This window comes from Loxodonta africana, chromosome 17 (genome assembly GCF_030014295.1).
Source record: "Loxodonta africana isolate mLoxAfr1 chromosome 17, mLoxAfr1.hap2, whole genome shotgun sequence".
Taxonomy (NCBI): Eukaryota; Metazoa; Chordata; class Mammalia; order Proboscidea; family Elephantidae; genus Loxodonta; species Loxodonta africana.
The window spans coordinates 20,282,181-20,300,779 of NC_087358.1; the positions used below are offsets into that span (position 1 = coordinate 20,282,181).

Here is an 18,599-nt window from a genome sequence, read left to right on the forward strand (position 1 = left end):
CTATCGGGCAGTTCTACTCTGTCCTATAGGGTCACTATGAGTCGGAATCCCCTCCACGGCAGTCGGTTTGGTTTTTGGAGGTGTTTCCTATCTTTTTTCCTATCTAAATGGGCAGGTACCACTGCTGGTGAGTAGTCTGATCTCTAGTTCCTGGCTCCCTTACTGCTCTGTGGTTGCCAGGATCACTGAAACACTCGATCTGTCTTCCTGTACTTTCTCTTTTCAAATCTAGTTCATATCCTGCTCACTTTGTCTCATTCTGGGTTTGTTTACACAGTATCTCTGTCTCCTATTGTGAATTCCTTGGAGTTGCCTTCCTGTGCTTCTCACTGGGTAAGGCTGCTTGCTTTGTCTCAAGATGGCCACGCAGTGCCTGGCTAGCTGGCAAGGTGCCTACTAACATCCATGGTTTTCTTTCAGTTTCTCTTTTCACTTCGCACTCTGTCTAATTCTTCAGCCTTCCGTTTGATGCTCAGGGTTCCACGGTTGTCATCTGTGCTCTTTTCACCTGATTTCTCTAATTTTTCTTACAGGAGGACGTTACAGTATGTCTGACTAAGCTGCCTTCTTGGGCTCATCCTGTGGTGATTCTTCATATCCATTTTGCTGTCATTTGGAAGAGAGAATTATTTCCTTCTGCAAAAGAAAAGTAAGTAAACCAATAAGCTATAGATTAGTCATCAAATAGTACAACTAAGTGTGATTACATGATAAAAATAATAGTGGTCACACATGGTACCTCATAATTGGCTGTGCTCTTAAATTTCTCAATTTGATGCTATTACCCCATCCTATCTTTGGAATAATTTTACCAGTAAACATGGACAATGAGTTTCTTTTTATCCTATTTTTTCAAAGTTTGTGTCACTAGTCTATAAAATATAGTAATGAGGTAGCTGTAGCCCAAGACCAAGCAAGGGGGTAACTGTGTTCTAGAGGAAACATTTATTTGTGTTTTGATCCAAGGTTATTAATTAATTCCTGAAAAGGTGCCAACTGGCACCTCTTAATCAAGTTTTATTCCTGAACAAGAACAACAAAGAAAATAATTTGTTTATAGGCAAGGTGGGGGTGGGCCTTTTCTTGCTGTTACATCCCAGACTCAATGTGCTGGCAATATACCTGGGTATAAACTCTGAACAGACACTTTAGAATATTCTCTGCCACTGACATAATGTTTTTGGGAAACAGAGCACCAACCTTAGAAGAAAAAAGAGTTCCAAAATCAAACTGATCCAAAGCTAAAGAATTGTTCATGCATTTTGGAGCAGAATATTTGATTGGGTTTTTAGTATTAGTACCCAATAGTATTCATGTTTTGGACGTGCAGCTGGCTGACAGCTTGCTTCGGTGCAGAATTCTATAATATTCTGGTTGAAGAAATTCAGAGTATTAACTGTGATCCATTCACTGAGGTCTTCTATCTCTGGCAACATAACAGTCTGTGTCAGATTCCCACTTCCTAGTTGCCTTTGCATGTATTAATAGTTCATATTGATGAGACCCTTCAGGATATACTTCCTTGCTTGAATGTTTTGGAAGTGCACTTGCTGAAGAGAAAGATCATCTTCTCTCCATAGAAGAGAAGAGAGGGGAGGGGCAAAGAGCCTTCAGCACTCACTTGAAGCCCCATTGGTCTCTTCTCTGAGCAGGAGTTAAACTGGAGCAGTCACTGCTCCTGCCTCTCCACCTGACTCCAAATGTGGAACCAACTATATCTCATGAGCTTACCTCTAGTTTTAATATGAAATAGTTCATACAAAAATTATATATCATATGTCATGGATAGAGAATAATAGACCATATCCCAAGTTAAGAAATAAAACATTACCAACTCTATTTAGTCCTTACTGTCCCAGAAGAGGATATATACTATATTATTTTCCATCATCATTTTCTTTACTTTAAATTTGGTTTTACAGTTTTATCCTTAAGTATACACAAAAATGTGAAAGGGGCTACTTACTTCATAACATTATCTTTTGAAACTTACCCTTATAAATATGTGATGCTGGAGTTTATTTGTTGTCATTTGTATATAGTTTTTCATTTTATCAATATATACATACATGCTGAATAATATATACAATACTTTGTATTAAAAACAATGCTGCCTTACAAATTCTTGAAGTTATGTCATGATATATGTGCAAGATTAAGTCAAAGACGACTTTTTTTTCTTAAGAAAATGTGCCAATTTCTATCCTGTCATGGATTGAATTATGCCCCCCCAAAAATGTGTGTATCAATTTGACTGGGGCAGGATTACCAGTATTGTGTCATTTTCCTATATGTTGGAAATCCTGCGTTTATAATGTTAATGATGGAGAATGCGCTGCAGTTGTTAGTGAGGCAGGACTCAACCTACAGGATTAGATTGTGTCTTGAGGCAATCTCTTGAGATATAAAAGATAGAAGCCAGCAGAGGGACGAGGAGACCTCATGTCACCAAGAAAGCAGTGCCAGGAGCAGAGCGTGTCCTTTGGATCCAGGGTCCTTCGTAGAGAAGCTCTTAGTCCAGGGAAAGATAGATGAGAAGGCCGACAGAGAGGAACAGCCTTCCCCTAGAGTTGACAAACTGAATTTGGACTTTCGAAGTACTTTTTTACTTTGAGAGAAAATAAAGTTTTCATTAAAGGTATCCACTTGTGGTATTTCTGTTATAGCAGCACTAGATGACTAAAACATATCCCAACAAATAATGCATATGATGTTTGGTGGTTGGATATCTGTCCTGACCTTTAAATTATCAAATGTTTTAATATTTATACTCTGAATTTCATTTGGGGTAATTTTTTCTTGATCTACCCCATATTTTACTAGTTCTCTTTTAATATACTTTTAAATGTATTACTAAAAAAAAATTTCTACGTGAAAATATTAAACAATGAAGGAAGCAGTCAAACAAGATGGAAAGAATACAAAGAATCACTAAACCAAAAAGAATTGTATGATGTTCAACAGTTTCAGGAGGTAGTATATAAATATGATCAGGAATCCATGGTACTAAGGGAAAGAGTCCAAGCTGTACAGAAGGCATTAGAAAAGAATAAGTCTCCAGGAATTTATGGAATACCATTTGAGATGTTTCAACAAACAGATGCAATGCTGGAAGGGCTCACTTGTCTATGCCTAGAAATTTTGAGGACAGCTACCTGGCCAACTGACTGGGAGAGATTCGTATTTATGCCTATTCCAAATAAAGGTGATCCAACCAAATGCAGAAATTATTGAACAATATCACGCGCAAGTAAAATTTGGCTGAAGATCATTCAAAAGTTGCTGCAGCAGTATATCTACCAACAGAGAACTGCCAGAAATTCAAGCCAGATTCAGAAAAGGACATGGAACCAGGGATATCATAGCTGATGTCAGAAGGACCCTGGCTGAAAGCAGAGAATACCAGAAAGATGTTTATCTGTGTTTTATTGACTATGCCAAAGCATTCGACTTTGTGGATTATAACAAATTATGGATAATGTTGCAAATGATGGAAATTCTAGAACACTTAATTGTGCTCATGAGGAACTTGTACATAGATCAAGAAGCAGTTGTTTGAGCGGAACAAGGGGATACTGCATGGTTTAAAGTCAGGAAAGGTGTTTGTCAAGGTTGTATCCCCTCACCATTCTGATTCAATCTGTATGGTGAGCAACTAATAGGAGAAGCTAGACTATATGAAGAAGAATGGAGCATCAGGACTGGAGGAAGACTCATTAATAACCTGAGTTATGCAGATGACACAACCTTGCTTGCCGAAAGTGAAGAGGACTTGAATCACTTACTGATAAATATCAAAGGCCACAGCTTTCAGTGTGAATTACACTTTAACGTAAAGAAAACAAAAATCCTCACAGCTGGACCTATAAGCAACAGCATGATAAATGGTGAAAAGATTGAAGTTGTCAAGGATTTTGTTTTCCTTGAATCCACAATCAACACCCATGGAAGCAGCAGTCAGGAAATCAAAGGTCTTATTGCGTTGACAAATCTACTGCAAAGGACCTCTTTAAAATGTTCAAAAGCAAAGACGTCACTTTGAGGACAAAGGTGCACCTGACCGAAACCATAATATTTTCAGACTCCTTATATGCTTTTTTTTTTTTTTAATATGCTTGGAAAAGCTGCACAAGAATAAAAAATACCAAAGAAGAATTGATACCTTTGAATTATGGTGTTTTCAAAGAATATTGAATATACCATGAACTGCCAGAAGAAAGAACAAGTCTGTCTTAGAAGAAATACAGCCAGAATGCTCCTTGGAAGTGAGAATGGTGAGACTTCATCTCACGTATATGGACATGTTATCAGGAGGGACCAGTCCCCGGAGAAAGACATCACCCTTAGTAGAGTACAGGATCAGAAAAAAGAGGAAGACCCTCGATGAGATGGACTGACACAGTGGCTGCAACAATGGACTTGAACATAGCAAAGATTGTTAAGGACAGTGCTGGGATGGGCAGGTTTCAGTTCTGTTGTTCATAGGGTCGCTATGAGTCTAAACCAATTCAACAGCACCTAACAACAACAACTTTATTTCATTAATGTCTTACTGAAATATATCATCTTATTCTATATGTGGCAATCTTTCACGGGCTAAATCTAATATGTTGTTTCTTCAGACTCTCAGCCATAGTTGCTTATTTTCTTATGAGCGTGTTGAGGTTTGATTGTAAAGTCACATTAGACTGAATTTTAATTTGCAGGAATATTTGAGAATCTTGAATTGAGGTTGTACTTCCCCATAGCCAATGTGCAGTAACAAGTGTATTTATTTAAATGCATTTTATTTTTATTTCCTTTTAATTTGACGTAAAGGGATTATCCTGGGTCATTCCTAAATATGTGTGCATTATAAGCCCCAAATAATAGATGGCCTATGGCTACAAATTCTGAGAGTTATTTCTATCATCTAATGTCAGGGAAGGCACAACTTTATTGGTTGCTTCAGTTAAATTGGAGCCCTGGTTGTGCAGGGGTTAAGAGCTTGGCTGCTAACCAAAATGTTGGCAGTTGGAATTCACCAGCTGCTCTTTGGAAATCCTATAGGGCAGTTCTACTATGTCTTGTATGTTCGTTATGTGTTGAAATTGACTCGATGGCAATGGGTTTGTTTGTTTTTTGGGTCACTAAAATTAATTTTTTCCAGGGGTCTGCTAATTTTACAAACTTTCTGTTATTGAAATGTGCCTCTGATTAAGTATTTGCTCCTGTTTTTATTTCACCTACCTCTGTGCTTTCAGCTTACTCAGACATATATAAAATTGTTTGTTCCCATTTTTATGGCATCTGGATATTTTGTGAATACAGATATCCTTTCACAATACTGAAACTCCATGTGGCTCGAAAAGAAGTTCACTAATTTTTATTTTGAAAAGCTAACTTTAGCCTCTGTACTGAAGTGGATTGTGCAAGAGTTGAAGCAAGGAGGACAGTTAGGAAGCTATTGGTGTTGCCTAGATTCTTAGCTGATGATGCTGTCTTAGAAAAGAGTAGATTGATAAAGAAGATAAAGAAAATTAGATGAATATGTATCAGATCTATGTATGTTGATGAATTGAATTGATAAGAGAAATGAGAAAAAGAGAAAAATAAACTTGGTCTTATCGGATTTTGGTTACAGCATCAGGGTAGTGGTGGTATAATTTTCTAAAAATTGAAGCCAGCATTTGTACATATAGTTTTTGTAGGCAGTTTTTTTTTTTTAATAATTTTTATGGTGCTTTAAGTTAAAGTTTACAAATCAAGTCAGTCTCTCACACAAAAACCCATGTACACCTTGCTACACACTCCCAATTACTCTCCCCCTAATGAGACAGCCTGCTCTCTCCCTCCACTCTCTCTTTTCGCGTCCTTTTCGCCAGCTTCTAACCTCCTTCACCATCTCATCTCCCCTCCAGGCAGGAGATGCCAACACAGTCTCAAGTGTCCACCTGATCCAAGAAGCTCACTCCTCACCAGGATCCCTCTCCAACCCATTGTCCAGTCCAACCCATGTCTGAAGAGTTGGCTTCGGGAATGGTTCCTGTCCTGGGGCAACAGAAAGTCTGGGCGCCAGGACCACGGAGGTCCTTTCAGTGTCAGTCAGACCATTAAGTCTGGTCTTATGAGAATGTGGGGTCTGCATCCCACTGCTCTCCTGCTCCTTCAGGGGTTCTCTGTTGTGTTCCCTGACAGGGCAGTCATCGGTTGTAGCTGGGCACCATCTAGTTCTTCTGATCTCAGGATGATGTAGTCTCTGGTTCATGTGGCCTTTTCTGTCTCTTGGGCTCTTAATCACCTTGTGTCCTTGGTGTTCTTCATTCTCCTTTGATCCAGGTGGGTTGAGACCAATTGATGCATCTTAGATGGCTGCTTGCTAGCGTTTAAGACCCCAGACGCCACTCTTCAAAGTGGGATGCAGAATGTTTTGTTAATAGATTTTATTATTAGGCAGTTTTATAAGGAACACAATTAATGAATTTTGGACCTCAACCCACCACTTGCTGCTTGCTTGATTATAGGTAACTTATTTGTAATCTCTGTGCCTCAGCTTCTATGTAAGTGGACAGCAAAGATATTAGTTTCAGGTTAATAGAGTTCCTGTGTAAATTAAGATTGCTCATGTAAAGTTCATTTAATTTAGTACTGATCACATGGCGAGACATTAATAGCTAAGAGTTGTATTGGTAATGTTTGTTATTGTTGTTTTAATATACTTTATTTTTAGAGCAAATTTAGATTTATAGATAAATGGTCTAGAAAATACAGAGTTCCCATATACCCTTCTCCCCTGAACACAGTTTCTCCTCTTATTACCATCTTGCATTAATTTTGTACATAAGTTACAGTCTATTAATTGATATAGACACATTATTTTTTGTTATTAGTTAAAATCCATAGTTTACTTTGGGGTTTAAACTTTTTGTTATACATTTCTATGGGTTAAAGAGATACAATCTCGGGCCAGGCATTGTAGCACCTGGGTGTTCAGACAGGAAACATCTTCATGTAATCACATAGGGTTGGAGTATAAAACAGCTGAGGGCAGGATTTTTCTGTCTCCTCAGCTATGATGCAGGTAAGGCTTGTGTAGCATAGGCTTACAGTCCACCTAAATGCACCTACCTGTCCAGAAGGAGACCTGCAGGAGGTAAGCTCCCATTGTGTCCCTCACCCATGATGCCAGGTGGAGGGCTTGTATAGAAGAAATTTTTATATACACTGGGAGAAGATTCAAAAGTCAGGGGAGATCAGCATATCATCTAACTGTCCCATTTAAGTCCTTCATCAATGGTACGCAGTAAAGTAGGCATAGAAATTTTCATCTCCTCCTGGACAGCTTTTGAGCCAGTATGCTTTTTGGTTATTTTTTTAAGTAATAAAAACTACTTTTCATGTGCTAACATGTGTTCAGGCTTTAATCGGAAGGAAGTGTTAGAAATGGAGCAATCCATATTAGTTCCTTTTATGTACTGGCCTCCTATCTATAAATCGAGGACCCCATGTGGGTCCAATGCAGATTTGCCATGGTACTCCTCAGATTTGACACAGCAATGCAGGGTCTGACGATGTTGTCTCATAGTCATGCAGAATAGTTTCACTGCTCTTAATATGCCCCATTCTTTACCTATTCATTCCTCCCCACTTCCTCGGAACACCCAGGAACCAATGATCTTTTCTGCCTCTGTAATTTTGCCTTTTCCAGAACGTCGTATAGTTGGAATCATATGGTATGTAGCTTTTTCACACTGGCTTCTTTCACTTCCAAAACAAACCAAATGAAACCCAAGTCGATTCCGACTCATAGCGACCCTATAGGACAGAGTAGAATTGCCCCATAGAGTTTCCAAGGAGAGCCTGGTGGATTTGAACAGCTGACCCTTTGGTTAGCAGCCATAGCACTTAACCACACAAGTGTCCTTCTTTGTGCAATTAGCATCCAAAACAAACAAAATACTAAAATATTGGCTTATGAATATTATTTACATTTCTTCTAATTCTCGCATTTATTCTTCAAAATATTTTTCTGTTGAGGAAACAAGTAGCAAGTAACAAATTATTTGTTCTATTTTTTCTTAAACCAGAGAGAAAAGCAAAAAAAAAAAAAAAAAAAAAAAGTATAAAGCAAACCAAGGAGTCATAGTTATCTGAATAATTATAAATTGGCCAGTATATTTTAATAGTTGGCGAAGTCACACTTTTTTCACAGCGATCGGTATCCTGCAGCTCCGCAGGCAGTGCGTCTCATTCGTGTTAACTCTGATCTCACTCTGCCAGCATGTATTACATTCTGCTTTTACAGAATATTTTTTAAACTTTCAAAAGTCCTTACCAATTTATATATTTTGAAATGTAGAAATGAAAAAATGATAAATTAGTTAATAAAAATAGTCTGTTGTATATGAGTTGTATATTGTCAAATCCTTTCGTTTTGGCAGGAACGTGGTCAAATATTTTTAAGCATCTGGATTGCATAATAATTTCAGTAATTCCCCACAAAAATTATTAAATATCCTCATATGTGTAGTCTAAGAAATGTAGAGAAATAGTGCAATAAGTTAAACCATACAATGTAAGATTTGAAAATATTTCTCGGCAACCAGAATAAAGCACATACACGCAAACACACTGCCTAACACTAATAGTTACCTGTATACATTTTCTCTATATAAAGTATTTTATCAGGACTATGAGGTTATTTTTTGCATTAAGTCTTATGTTACCATTAATAAATCACCATCTACAACATCGCAATTAGATCAGCAAAGTTTTCTTTCCAAAAGATGTGCAGTATCTTTCTGTGTGTGTGTTGTTCTTCTTTGTTTTGCTCTTTCCTCCATTACCATCCTGTCATTTCCTAACCAAAATACATTGTAGTGAAAATTCATTCAGAATCTACATTCTTACTAATTACCTCCCTGGTTAAATTTATAACATTTCTTTGCACAATATACTTGTGAGTCTTGAATACAAAGTGTTCTCTCTTAAATCCATCGTACATACTGATCATTCCCATGCTATAAAGTTCTAGAAGTCCCCTGTTACCTACAGAGTATATTTGACACTCAATTTCATTTAAAAAAAAAAATCACATTTTGGGTAATGTAATACTGTTTGTAATTATCTATTCTATATTCCTAAAATCCTTGGTTTTGTGGTTGCTTTCTCTTGCTATTTCTTGCCAACAGGGTCACACTCGAACACACAAGATAAATGAAAGGATTTGACAATACAAAACTATAATATAAACATAAATTAATGCAAGGGCAATTTTAAGGAAAGCTAGGTTTTTACTTCTCTACCCTGTCACACTGCTATTACTGTTCATTCGTGAATTCATTTACCAATTATCAATTCATAATCTGAGGATTGAAAAGCTGAATACATGCAATCAGCAGCTAAATCAATAAATAGAATGTAGTAATTAAAAACCTAGGGAACCCATGATATGACTGTTGATCTCTCTTCTTATGGAGCAAATGAGAAAAAAAAAAAAATAGAAACCCAGAATCAGAGAAGAAACTGGACTACAGAGCTAGCTAGCTGTTTCCCGGAACCACTACCTTCTCTGCCTTAAGACCAGAAGAAATAGAAGGTGCCTGGCTACCACTACTGAAATTTTTATCAGGGATACAATCAATGGATCCTGATAGAAAGCTAGAGAAATATGGAACAGAACTTCAAATTAAAAAAAAAAAAAAATCAAACTTACTCAACCCATAGTGACTGGAGGAATGCCCATGAATATTGCCCTGTGATACTCTTTAAACCGTGAAGCAAAACTACCCCTGAAGTAGTTTTAACTGAATAGCAGGTTAGCTCAAAAAGTAAAGAATGTCACCCTTGAGTACTACCCTCTTAAAAAATTATATGAGACCAAATGGACAACAGTTATTCTAAAACATAGTTGAGAAGTTTCTGGGGCAGTGAGACCAAGTTAATGTGAGTGAAACAACTAGAATGGAAATAATGGGAATGTTGACACAATGTGAAGAATATAACCAATGTCAATGGGCATTACATGTAGAAATTGTTGAATGGGAGCATGTTTTATGATGCATATTTTCACCAAAAAAAGATTTAAAAAAAAAAAATTAGAGAACCCAGAAGAGTATCAAGTCTGGCTTCCTGAAGTTTGAACTGAATTTTAACATTTAAGGAGAAGTTAGGTAGTAGGGAAAGAAAGGAAGAGGTTTGAGCAATAGATAGTAGTTACTATTGCTCGGAAGCAATAAATAGCACGAATTATTTGTAAAGGTTTATGCAGCTTCTTCTACCTGTAATGGAAGTTCATTTGAGATATTTTGGAATCAGACTAGTGGTGGATGTATATATATAGACCATGAAGGACTGAGTCAAATGTAGATTATAAATTATCTTTTTTTGACGTGCTACTCTTTTTCTGTTTCATTCTTTTCATTGCTTTTTAACATTTTGATTTTTTTTGTTGTTGTTGTTAAACCATAATAAGTCTTTTTTGTTGACCATAATATGTTTTTCCTTACTTCCGATACTGTCTGTAAAAAAAGAAAAAAATATGTATCAACTTGGCTAGACCATGATATTCAGTGGTTCGGCAGATGTTATGTAACTATCCTCCATTTTGCGATCTGATATGAGCAGCCAATCAATTGGAAGGTGAGTTTACTTGGACGTGTGGCCTACATCAAACATATATGAATTTTCTGGGAAACCTCATTCTCTCTCTCAATCCTGCATCCACGTTGTCATCCTCTGACCTCAGGTTCTTAGACGTTAGTCAGCAGCCTGCCACCTGGCCTGCAGATTTAGAGTTAATCGGCCCCTGCAACCACGTGAGTCAGGAGAAGCCTCCAGCCTGCTGCCTGACCCACAGATTTCACAATTATGTAAGCCATTTCCTTGAAATAAGTCTCTTTTTATGTATATTTATATATATATGCTTCAATGGTTTTGAACCTCTAGAGAATGCAGCCTAAGACACTGTCTTAAAATGAAGATCCCATATCCTCTCTTAACTCTAAAATCTTGTTGTTAGTTGCTGTCCAGTCAGCTCCAAATCATGGCGACACCATATACAACACAATGAAACATTTCTTTTCCTGTAACTTCTTCATGATTGTTTGTATGTTCAAGTCCATTGTTGTCAATGCTGTTTTTGAATACATTCCAACATACATGGGTTATCTTTCTGAACAGTGTCAGGCAATATTTTGTTGTGATCCACAGGGTTTTCACTGGCTAATTTTATGAAGTGTGTTTCCAGACCTTTCCTCCTAATTTGTCTTATTCTGGAAGCTCCACTGAAACCTGTCTAAGATGGGTGACCCTGCTGGTATTTGAAATACTGGTGGCGTTGCTCCCAGCATCATAGCAGCATGGAAGCCATTAGAGTATGACAATCTGACGGAGTGGAGGTAGAGCTCTAAACTAGGTGCACTTAATATCTTATCTACCTTTCAGTCGAGTTCCTCTGTCTTCTTTCCCTCCCACTTACTGTATACAGAATAGGGTTACATGCCCAAAGATGCTCAAGTGGAGCTAAATAATTTATCTCATTATTCCATGTCATTATATCCACCCAATTAATCTTACAATATGCTTTAAAAGTGCATATTTTTGAGACACATAAATGCTAGTACCAAATATCATCATCAGTTATTTTTTTAAATAATTTTTTATTGTGCTTTAAGTGAAAGCTTACAAATCAAGTCAGTCTGTCACATATAAGCTTATATACACCTTACTCTATACTCCCAATTACTCTCCCCCTAATGAGTAAACCCGCTCCCTCCTTCTAGTCTCTCCTTTCCTGACGATGTTGCCAGTTTCCAACCCTCTCTACCCTCCTATCTCCCCTCCAGACAGGAGATGACAACACAGTCTCAAGTGTCCACCTGATACAAGTAGCTCACTCTTCATTGGCATCTCTCTCCTACCCATTGTCCAGTCCCTTCCATGTCTGATGAGTTGTCTTTGGGAATGGTTCCTGTCCTGGGCCAACAGAAGGTTTGGGGACCATGACCGCTGGGATTCCTCTAGTCTCAGTCAGACCATTAAGCATGGTCTTTTTATGAGAATTTGGGGTCTGCATCCCACTGATCTCCTGCTCCCTCAGGGGTTATCCATTGTGCTCCCTCTCAGGGCAGTCATCGGTTGTGGCCGGGCACCATCTAGTTCTTCTGGTCACAGGATGATGTAAGTCTCTGGTTCATGTGGGCTCAGAGTTATCGTGTGACGTTGTTGTTCTTCATTCTCATTTGTTCCAGGTGGTTTGAGACCAATTGATGCATCTTAGACGGCCGCTTGTTAGCACACGCCACATTTCAAAGTGGGATGCAGAATGATTTCATAATAGAATTATTTTGCCAATTGAATTAGAAGTCCCTTTAAGCCATAGTCTCCAAACCCCTGCCCTTGCTCCACTGACCTTTGAAGCATTCAGTTTATCCCGGAAACTCCTTTGCTTTTGGTCCAGTCCAGTTGAGCTGACCTTCCGTGTATTGAGTATTGTCCTTCCCTTCACCTGAAGTAGTTCTTATCTACTAACTAATCAGTAAATAACCCTCTCCCACCCTCCCTCTCTCCCCCCTCATAAGAACAAAAGTATGTGTTCTTCTCAGTTTATACTATTTCTCAAGATCTTATAATAGTGGTCTTATACAATATTTGTCCCTTTGCCTCTGACTAATTTCACTCAGCATAATGCCTTTCGGGTTCCTCCGTGTTATGAAATGTTTCACAGATTCGTCACTCTTCTTTATCGATGCATAGTATTCAATTGTGTGAATATACCATAATTTATTTATCCACTCACCCTTTGATGGACACCTTGGTTGCTTCCAGCTTTTTGCTATTGTAAACAGTGCTGCAATAAACACGGGTGTGCATATATCTGTTCATGTAAAGTCTTTTATGTCTCTAGGGTATATTCCAAGGAGTGAGATTCTGGGTTGTATGGTAGTTCTATTTCTAACTTTTTAAGAAAACGCCAGGTAGATTTCCAAAGTGGTTGTACCATTTTACATTCTCACCAGCAGTGTATAAGAGTTCCAATCTCTGCACAGCCTCTCCAACATTTATTATTTTGTGTTTTTTGGATTAATGCGAGCCTTGTTGGAGTGAGATGGAATCTCATTGTAGTTTTAATCTGCATTTCTCTAATGGCTAATGATCAAGTGCATTTTCTCATGTATCTGTTAGTTGCCTGAATATCTTCTTTAGTGAAGTGCGTGTTCATATCCTTTGCCCACTTTTTGATTGGGTTGTTTGTCTTTTTGTGGTTGAGTTTTAACGGAATCATATAGATTTGAGAGATCGGGCGCTGGTCGGAGATGTCGTAGCTGAAAATTTTTTCCCAATCTGTAGGTGGTCTTTTTACTCTTTTGGTGAAGTCTTTAGATGAGCATAGGTGTTTGATTTTTAGGAGCTCCCAGTTATCTGGTTTCTCTTTGTCATTTTTGGTAATGTTCTGTATTCTGTTTATGCCTTGTATTAGGGCTCCTAACGTTGTCCTTATTTTTTATTCCATGATCTTTATCGTTTTAGTCTTTATGTTTAGGTCTTTGATCCACTTGGAGTTAGTTTTTGTGCATGATGTGAGGTATGGGTCCTGTTTCGTTTTTTTGCAAATGGATATCCAGTTATGCCAGCACCATTTGTTAAAAAGGCTATATTTTCCCCAGTTAACTGACACTGGGCCTTTGTCAAATATCAGCTGCTCATATGTGGATGGATTTATACCTGGGTTCTCAATTCTGTTCCATTGGTCTATGTGCCTGTTGTTGTACAAGTACCAGGCTGTTTTGACTACTGTGGCTGTATAATAGGTTCTAAAATCAGGTAGAGTGAGGCCTCCCACTTTCTTCTTCTTTTTCAGTAATGCTTTACTTATCCGAGGCTTCTTTCCCTTCCATATGAAGTTGGTGATTTGTTTCTCCATCACATTAAAAAATGACATTGGAATTTGGATCGGAAGTGCATTATATGTATAGATGGCTTTTGGTAGAATAGACATTTTTACTATGTTAAGTCTTCCCTATCCGTGAGCAAGGTATGTTTTTCCACTTATGTAGGTCTTTTTAGTTTCTTGCACTAGTACTTTCTAGTTTTCTTTGTATAAGTCTTTTACATCTTTGGTAAGATTTATTCCTAAGTATTTTATCTTCTTGGGGCTACTGTGAATGGTATTGATTTGGTTATTTCCTCTTTGGTGTTCTTTTTGTTGATGTAGAGGAATCCAAGTGATTTGTATATGTTTTTCTTATAACCTGAGACTCTGCCAAACTCTTCTATTAGTTTCAGTAGTTTTCTGGAGGATTCCTTAGGGTTTTGAGTGTATAAGATCATGTCATCTGCAAATAGAGATAATTTTACTACCTCCTTGCCAATCTGGATGCCCTTTATTTCTTTGTCTAGCCTAATTGCTCTGGCTAGGACCTCTAGCACAATGTTGAATAAGAGCAGTGATAAAGGGCATCCTTATCTGGTTCCTGTTCTCAAGGGAAATGCTTTCAGGCTCTCTCCATTTAGGGTGATTTTGGGTGTTGGCTTTGTAGAGATGCCCTTTATTATGTTGAGGAATTTCCCTTCAATTCCTATTTTGCTGAGAGTTTTTATTATAAATGGATGTTGGACTTTGTCAAGTGCCTTTTCTGCATCAATTGATAAGATCATGTGGTTTTTGTCTTTTGTTTTATTTATATGGTGGATTACATAAATGGTTTTTCTAATATTAAACAAGCCTTGCATACCTGGTATAAATCCCACTTGGTCGTGGTGAATTTTTTTCTTTGATATGTTGTTGAATTCTATTGGCTAGAATTTTGTTGAGGATTTTTGCATCTATGTTCATGAGGGATATAGGTCTGTAGTTTTCTTCATCAGTTATTTTTAATGACGTGAGTGTTTAAGTCATATGAATATAACATTTCCACAGAGTTCTTGGCATTTAGTAGTCACTCAATGTCTATGTGCTCAAACAATGACTGATTCCCAAGAAGAAATAATTGTTACTAGATAATGTGTAGATTAAATTACATAATAAATGTTTATTTTTTTTAATTTAATATGTTCCTCATATAGTCATACTAACTCAGGCCTTAGGGAAATCACTGTTCCTCTCTTAAAAAAGTTAGGCTGTCAAGTTTTTTGAAATGGCTTTGTAAATTTCTAGAGGCCTGTTTCTTTGCATGTTTGATAATTAGCCTGATATTGTAATATTACCCAGAAATAGTGTTGTTATATTTGTTTGTTTGAATTTAAATGTCAAATTTGATAGGGTCATTCTAATTCAAGAGAAACACTAAACTTGTTGAATAATGGATAATAAGATATATAAAACAACAGAGATTTTGTGAATAGTGATCCTTTGAACTATAGCATAACATAATTATACATTTAACATATATGAGCCTATAACCAATTATGGAGCTCTGGTGTACAGTTGTTACGAAAGCTGCTGGTAACCAAAACATCAGCAGTTCGAATCCACTAGCCACTCCTTGGAAACCCAGTGGGGCAGTCTTCCTCTATCCTATAGGGATGCTATGAGTTTGAATCGACTCAAGGGCAATGGGTTTTATAACCACTTATGAGCAATCGTAGTGTTCTAGTGACTCTGGTGCGAACCACACAGATATTCTACAGTCTGTTGTAGGCCATGTCAATGACATCTTGATAAGGAAAGATGGAAAGTGCTTTTTTTGTTTTTTTCCTAATTTTCAAATATATTGTGTATCTCTGACTTTACAGCAGTGATCAGAAGGTATTAGAAAACATAACCAGTTAGGTTATCCATGAAAATTTATCAGTTGATGCTTTAAGCTGATAGACTATTAAAATCTGGTAATATGAAAGTAAAATTTAAAATACAGTTTAAAATTCTGGCTACAAAGTCAACATAGATGACTATATTGCATTTATTAAATTCTCAGCAATGTAATTTGAGAGAATTCGCTAAGTCTTGTATTTGTAATTACAATAAAGTATAAAGAAGCAGTACATTACTAAATAGACTGATGATCACATTATTGCTAATAATTGCTTATATTATAGATAAAAATTTTAAGACTGGAAGAACTTCAATATAGTTTTTAAATTTTTCTAATGCTCTTCTGTTTTTTTTTTTTTTAATCATAGTATTAGCATATTAATGTATCTGTACAACTTAGCTGAGCTTGTAAGGGGCAATTTATAAAGATTCCCAGGACTCTTTTACCTGTAACTAGGGTAGGGTAAATGCATTGATGCTTTTATAGTGTCTACAGTGGATTATTTCTATAATTTCTGTGTCTCAAATTTCTGATTGTCAGCTCACCTGCACTGAGAACATGATTTCCTGAAGTTTTAGTTTCTTCATTCTTAACTGGGTGTAGTGTGTGTAGGATAGTGCAAGGACTTTTGCTATACATGTTTATGATTGTCAGTTATCATAGTCTATCACCTCTTGTAACAAAGTAAAAGAGCTTAATCTGTGAGTACGAAGAAAAAAAAAATGATTTCCCTGATTCAAGGTTGAAAATACTCATTTTATGAGGCAGAGAATAAGCACATTGAAACTGTTTGGAGGAAGTTTAATTTGTAAGGGGAATAAGCATTTCATTTTATGGTTTGTCATTTCTTTACTTATATGATGAATGCTGATTAAATTAAAAAAAAAGAAAAGAAAAAGAACAGCTTCCCACTTTTAGTCGATTTAGTTCGTTTTGCATTTCTCAAGGTCAGGAAGGCCAATCCATTGTTTTTTTTTCTTTTTGAATAACATTGTTTTTAGTGAAAACGGACCAATAATGAAGCAGACTGTGTCAGTAATGAGAAAAATGGGAAATACCAAAATCAAGCCAAAAAAAAAAGAAATGTTTCTGATCATGAAAAGGAACTGCTATAGTATGTCTTCTGATGGCGGATGAAATAGATGATGCTTACACGTGGCGCCTAGAAGTCACGACTTAGCACAGAAAGTTTTCATACCATTCCATAAATTAAATTCACATCAATCCAATTGTGAAATGTCCAGGCTATACTGGTATATGTCATGGAAAAAAATGGGATTGTGAGAAAAGAATTTTTGATTATTGGCTTGTTTCTTCATCACCTAAAAACATGTACTTCATTTTTTTTTTTTTTAACATCGCTGTGATTGAGACTGCAGAATTTGAATCACCACCACTGTAAGTTGTGTAACGTTGGAATAAAGTGCACACCTCCCCACTCCTATTCTGCAATAGTTCTGATTAATTAGGCACCTGTGAATCAGTTCTCAAGAAATACCTGAAGGAAATAGAGCATTCTTCTCCTGAAGAACACCAGAAGACAGGAAGATGAGGCCGCATGTTGTTGATGTGGTGCCTTGACTTAGTTTTTTTTTTTTTTTTAACAACCCTGAAATGCTCTGGTAAATTCCTTCACTATCAATCTCTAGAGAATGCTTTTCATTAGAGATTAGAGATTTTCATTAGGTCTGATACAAGCACCTTACCTACAAATATATGACACAAATGTGATGGAGACTTGAATTATTGGAACGTAAGAACCTGATTGTGATTACGTTTGTTCTATGAATTTCAATTCTCAGGGAAATGCTGGTGCCAGTCATATGACATATCATATCGGTGGACCTCTTGACAAAGAATTTTGAATGGCTCAATATTCATGGTTACTATGAAGGATACCTCTATTGTTTTGGTAGGGTTTCTTAGTTTTATGATCCCATAGCAAGTATTGCCACTTTTCACCCTTCTCCTATTGGTTTGCAAATATTTCTCATTGAAATGTAACTTCTTTAAAGTCAAAGACTTAGTTTAATTCATGCTTACATCCCCATCACCTTATACAATGTGTGTTAGATTTTTGGTCTTAAAAAAATAATAATTTGCCCTTCCTTTGTCTCACTCTTAAAAATTACACATAAAGCTCCGTAGTAGTGACCAGTATGAGAATACTCCACATGGCAGTAAACAAATTTCTGATGACATCTCTAATTTGAACTACAATAACCCTGAGGGAAATTCTACCAGAATAGTTTTTTGTAGGACCTCTAAAGAGCAATCCAAATTGAAACCCATAACCTAAATACCACAGTAACATTGGTGTTGTAAGATTTAAAACTAAGGCTCAATATTATGTGCTTCCTTGGCATATGGAAAAATTGGGAGCACTCAAGTGGTCTAACTGCAATTATCCTCCATACTCTGCTCCTGTGAATAAGGTGTCCTTGCTAAACAACCCTGCTTATCAAGAAACCAGATATAGTCCCTGCTTTTCCCTGAGTAGTGGGTTTCAGTTCCCTGCTACCCTGCAAATTATCCAAACAAGCCAACTACATCTTCCTTCAGGAACAAGGCATCACCTCTCTTCTTGATATAACAAAGTCTGCCTCCCATAGCTCCAGATTATTTGCTGTCTTCCTAGGTGCAGCCCTTGTGTGGCCCTGCACTGTGTGCAGTACCTTCCTCCCCCAGCCTGTGACTCCATGTGACTAGTAAACTGTTGTCATTCCCATCTGTCCAGTGTGGAGTGTCATGTGTTCAGCTAACCCCATAACCATAGGAAGAGAATGCCTAATCAGAGGGGTGAATAGGAGGAGATGAAAACAATATCAACATTCACAACTTCCAGGAACAAATCTTCTGGGCCAC

The 18,599-nt window shown here is 37.1% G+C and overlaps 1 pseudogene; it reads right to left on the reverse strand.

The window, feature by feature from the left end:
• Positions 1 to 945: 945 nt before the first annotated feature.
• Positions 946 to 1,567, reverse strand: LOC100658565 (MOB kinase activator 1A-like; annotated as a pseudogene).
• Positions 1,568 to 18,599: the final 17,032 nt, after the last annotated feature.